The sequence below is a fragment of the Camelus ferus genome, chromosome 1 (assembly GCF_009834535.1).
Source record: "Camelus ferus isolate YT-003-E chromosome 1, BCGSAC_Cfer_1.0, whole genome shotgun sequence".
NCBI lineage: Eukaryota > Metazoa > Chordata > Mammalia > Artiodactyla > Camelidae > Camelus > Camelus ferus.
This window is the reverse complement of record NC_045696.1, coordinates 110,236,621-110,242,216: the sequence shown is the minus strand read 5'-3', so window position 1 is coordinate 110,242,216 and position 5,596 is coordinate 110,236,621. Positions and strand designations below refer to the sequence as shown.

At 38.9% G+C, this 5,596-nt stretch overlaps 1 non-coding gene across 1 annotated transcript; it reads left to right on the top strand.

Annotated features, from left to right (window-relative positions):
* The first annotated feature begins 4,957 nt into the window (after window positions 1-4,957).
* Window positions 4,958-5,064, top strand: LOC116666711. Its single transcript, XR_004323619.1, has one exon. It is a non-coding gene; the product is annotated as a U6 spliceosomal RNA (small nuclear RNA).
* The last annotated feature ends 532 nt before the right edge of the window (window positions 5,065-5,596 follow it).

The following is a 5,596-nucleotide window of genomic DNA, read 5'->3' as shown; positions in this document are numbered from 1 at the left end:
ATATACAATGAATTAACTTCTCTCCTATGCAGCTAGAATGATACAATCTGTATACCATCCTTGGGAGAAGGGAGGAAACAGCCACTGAAGTCATTTTCTGTAGAGCTTAATACTCCCATGGAACCCTGGCTGAGAATATTGAAGTGAAAGAGTGACAGTTGTGGGAGGGAGTGTTGCTTTGTATCATCTGACCAGGGAAGTCCTCTCTGATAAGAAGTCTTTTGAACAGAGACCTGAATATAGTGAGGGAGGGAGGGTCCCGCAGATGCAAGGTGAGGGTGAGGGGCAGGGAGCAGTGGCCAAGTATTTTAGGCAGAGACAAGAGTTGGCTTGGTATATTTGAGGAACAGTTAAGAAGACCAGTGTGGCTGGAGCTGAGCTATCAAGGGACAGAGAGGTGGGCATAAGATCAGAGAAGTGGCTGGTAAGGGTGGTGATGGGTTGGTGAGACACACCAGGGACATTTTAGCTCAAGTCTGTTCAACAGAGATTTACTGAGCTCCAGCTATGTGTCATGACTTAGGAGTTTCAAAGATGAATGAATCATGGTCTCTGTCCTCAGGCAACTGATGACACAGAGTGTATCATTTGACTTAGACTAAGTAAATACAGTGTGATAAATGCTACGTGCTAATGATAAGCAAATGAGGGGTCATAGTTGAGTCCCCCCAGAAGCAGATGCTGACCCAGGCATCCAGATGCTAGTGATTTATAAAGGAAGTGCTCATAAGGAGGAGGAACTTGTAAGAGCTGAGTGAGGTGGGATTTCAAGCAAGACAGCCTGATCTATGGGGAGCTCTGTAGTGTAAATTACATCACAGAGTTTGTCACACTTTAAGGCAAAAGGGCTGCTAGTCATTGGCTATGAGCTGCCCAGCAGGGTGGTGTCATTCAGGCATTTTTGGTTGATACAAGTGAGGTGGCTCCAGTGTCAAAGGTAATCCTCTGAAGATTATAGCAAAGGAGGTGGAGGCTGGGGGGTGGGAACACAGAGCTGATGAAAGGGATCCCAGGGGAGCTAGATGGGGCAGCAACGGTCTCCAGAGCTTCTCAGCCTAGAGGGTAGGGCTTGAAGGACAGGCAGAGGACAGTAAGCTTTCCCTGAGTGGAAACCTTGCCTGTTGGCTTGGTGCTGCATCCCTGGCATCTAGTCCAGTACTCACTCACCATAGAGAATCCCAAAGGGGTTTCTGAGTGGGAATGAACGCATGCTTGAAAGCTATCCCGGGCCCAGGAATGAGTCTTGAGAATTTTTAAGAATCATTTGGTGAAAACCGCATGCCCCAATGTTACATCTTCATAGAGGATGTTAAGCTCCTCTGCATAGGTGTGGCAAGCTGGTAGGAACATAGCTCAAAAATCTGGGAGGTACAGTCATGAAAATGGCATATAGAGTGTGATAAATAATGCATCTAAGGGACATTTAGCGTATGATGTGTTTTATTAAAAACTACAAAGAAAAAAATCAGTGAAAAGAATCTCTTTACATTTTCAAGAAAATATTTATGTGTGTCAGCAGCTAGTTTTTTGTGACTTGGTGTTAGACTGAGGGGGACTTTTTTTTATCACCGAAAACTTGCTTAAATGTAAATAAAAATTAGTATAAGGGAGTGTCATGAGAATGTAGAGCTCATGTCAGAGTTGTCAGGCCCCAGGGAGGGCTGAAAGGTTTTCCCCTGGGTGCCAATTCTGACTGGTTGAAGTGGGAGGTCACTAACACTGGGTTGAGAAGGCATCTGAGGCCACATCCATGGTTAGGAGAATACTATTAATAATAGCTAACATTTATTTAGCACTTCCTACATGACAAACACTGCTTAGGTGCTTTCTATTGTTTAATTAGCTCATTAATTGCTGTAAGAGACAGGTACTTCTGCTGCCATTTCCATTTTGCAGATGAGAAAATAGTGCAATCATTTATGCAACATCTTCCAAAAAAGACTTAAATGTCCAGGTTTATACAGCTGGTAAGTGGAGGAGCTGAGATAATCACTAGAATAGAGTTAAATGATGATTGATTAGAGGAGGGAGGAATCATGTAGCATACATTTACCATCCTTTCATCCTGGTCTTTGCCCCACCTTTCAATCACCTTCTTTCTCCTTTCTTTCTTTTTTGCTGTATATATATACATTTATTGAAGTATAGTCAGTTTACAATGTTGTGTCAATTTCTGGTGTACAGCACAATGCTTCAGTGATACATGAATATACATATATTCGTTTTCATGCTCTTTTTCACCATAGTTGCTACAAGATATTGAATATAGTTCCCTGTGCTATACAGCATGAAATTGCTGTTTATCTATTTTATATATATTTGTTAGTATCTGCAAATCTCAAACTCCCAATGTATCCCTTCCCATCCCCTTCCCCCACTGGTAACCATAAGTTTGTTTTCTATGTCTGTGAGTCTGTTTCTGTTTTGTAAATAAGTTCATTTGTCTTTTTTTTTAGATTCCACATATAAGTGATGTCATATAGTATTTTTCTTTCTCTTTCTGGCTTACTTCACTTAGAATAACATTCTCCAGGTCCATCCATGTTGCTGCAAATGGCATTATTTTATTCTTTTTATGGCTGAATAGTATTCCATTATATATATGTGTGTGTGTGTGTGTGTGTGTGTGTGTGTGTACATACCACAATTTCTTTATCCAGGCATCTGTCAATGGTCATTTAGGTTGTTTCCATGTCTTGGCTGTTCTGTACATAGTGTTGCTCTTTCCCCTTTCATAGCCAGTCAAATTAAACTACTTTGTCTTCCTCAATGTTCCATCTTCTTGTGCTTCTGTATGGTCTGCTGCTAGGCCCTTCTGCTAGCACTTTGCTGGCTAACTCTTATTAGTTCTTTGGAATTCAATTCAGGCATCACTTCTTGTAGGATGTCTTCCCTGATATCATCAGTAAGAACTGGTGTTCCTTCTTTGTCCTTTTTTATACTGTATGTGCCTCACTTGTAACATAACACTTTTTATTTTGAGTTATGATGACTTACTTAATTTAAAATGAGCTAAAAGACAGGGCTCATGTGGTTTTTTTTTTTAATTGAATGAAGGAGACCATTTCTCATCTTACCTCTGCTCTGCAACACTTGTGTTGTCTTCCAAAAGTTACCTGCACAGGAGTTGGACCATATGGAATTTCTGGCTCTGTTATCTTTTTCTTATACCGGTTTGGAACTTCCAGACATCTTATGCAGTAATAATTTTGCTCATTTACATTTATGTTTTCTATTATATGCATAAAATATGGTGTTTTCTTTCATAAACCATTCTCTCTTCTTTGTGGCTAAGCTTGCTAAGTGTGATGTCTCCATCTAAAAAAACTCAGCTTGTTGGAAGGGGTGCATGAGGGCTTTGACTGTATTCATAATGCTTTATTTCTTAAGTTGGGGAGGTGTAGGGGGCATATCATACATTTTAAATATGAAATATTTTACAAAAGTCTAAAAATATGTATATAGCTTTATAGCTATGTAAGGAACACAAAGAATATAAACTTACCTTAAAACGTCCAGTGTGTTAGGCTAAATCTGTACACAGTTATACTACTAAATGGGAAAAAAGGTACCAGCTATTTAAACACAGTTACATAGACATAAAATGTTATCCTGGCTAGATTCATATGACAGATGGAGATTAGAATCTTGGGTAATCTGTGGATCTTCATGAATAAAATCAATTAAGTTTAGAGGAGCTATTTATTGCTAGAGAGAGAAAAACATAATTAGCAATCATAAAGCGGTCTGTGGGGTTTCTGGTCATAACGGAGCAAGGGGTGGATTTCTGGAGACTTGGCTTTTTATATCCCATCTTTTTCTTTTCTTTTCAAATATACCTAAGTCTCTTGCTAAGCAGTTTCTGGGGGGCAAAGCAGGAATAGGGCTTGCTTAAGCTTACTCCTGATTTAAATCAGATATTAACAGATCCATTTCCTGAGATAGGATAGACGGGTAATACATGAGAGGCAAGCAGACTGAGAAACAGAAAATGAATGACAGCCTGGATGTTCTTTTTTCAAATTCTTGTCTTCAAGTGAGAATCTCTTTGTTTCTTGTTGCCTCTTTCTGTAATGATGGCACTCACAAAGAGAAAAATAAATGCTTTTCTTCTAGTTAAAATTTTAAATTACTGAGGCTAGTTAAATATCAGTGAAAACTGTCCTTATTTCACCCAGTAGATCAAGCTACAAGTTTACAAGGTGAGAAAAATTTCTCCCCCATTTGTATGCTGTGAAATGTATTTTTAAAAGTGTCAGAGCAGAGGGAAGTTAGATTGCTTCCATATTCCATAAATACGAAAGCTCACACATCGGGCTTCCATATTTCTGAAGTGGCAAATAAAGTCACTTTCAAGCAAGATGGCTGTTGTTGGCAGACTGTTCTGAGGGGGCTTCACTAATTCAGTTAAAAATTAGGTCATACTCCACTACAGCAAATATCACTCCACAGAAAAACTCTATGCAATTCTAGCTTTCCAAGATCCAGGCACTAATCACTTTGTGTCACAAAATATTAGAATTTGGTAAAATCCCAGTAAAGAGAATTGAGACTCTCTTGGAATACTTTAAAATAGACTCACCTCCTTTATCATGGCTAATAAAATAATCGCACAGCTTGAGAGTTTGCCTATGTATAGATGTTCTGTATCAGGAGGTATAATTGGGACTTAAATTTAACTAGTGCTGGCTTCAGAATTGTTACAGGAGAGATGCCAGAGGGGGGTTTGGTTGGTGGCCTGGGAATCTGTGTTTTTTCACTTATTTTTTTGATGGGGGTACTGGGGATTGGACCCAGGATGAAGAGTCCTGCATGCTAGGCATGCGTGCTACCACTGAGCTATACCCGCTCCCTCTCCCCCAACCAGGGAATCTGTGTTTAGATGATGCTGTTGCACACTTTGGGAAAAGGGTCCAAGAATAACTCTCAATAATGTTCAAATAGAAATTGGCTTTTAGTACTTGCTTCAGCAGCACATATACTAAAATTAGAATGATATACAGAAGATTAGCATGGCCCCTGCGCAAGGATGACAGGCAAATTCGTGAAGTGTTCCATATTTTTTCAATAAAAACATACATGCATATATAAAAAATAAAGACATTTAAAGTACTCAGTGGAAAAAAAGAAACTGACTTTTAGTTAAGAAGGGCATAAAATGAGTCAAGATATCACTGGAGAGTTGATCAGTTTGGTGTAGTTAAAAAAAAAGGTAATAGGTTTTTTTTGAAATTTTTGCTTAATCAACTGGAATTAAATCTAGTTGTGAACCTGGCTTTTCAATTTGTTACACTGAATAGTCTTCAGAGTATTTATTACCTATGAATTATTTTTGGCCTTTTAAAAAAAATCTTTTCTCATAAATTATGTAGAAACTTTGCCTCTGTTTTCAGAGTCTTGATGTCATCAGTGATTTGTGTTGCCAAGTTAATTCTCCCTTGTTAAAGAATGTCCCTAGGTCTAGCAGTTTATGCAGCTGTTCTCAAGCATGACTGGATACAAATCACGTGTGAAACTTTTCATACTGAAGAGTTGTCCAGGCTCCACTCTTCACTGCAAGCAGAATCTCTAGGTATAAGACTCCAAAATCTATTTC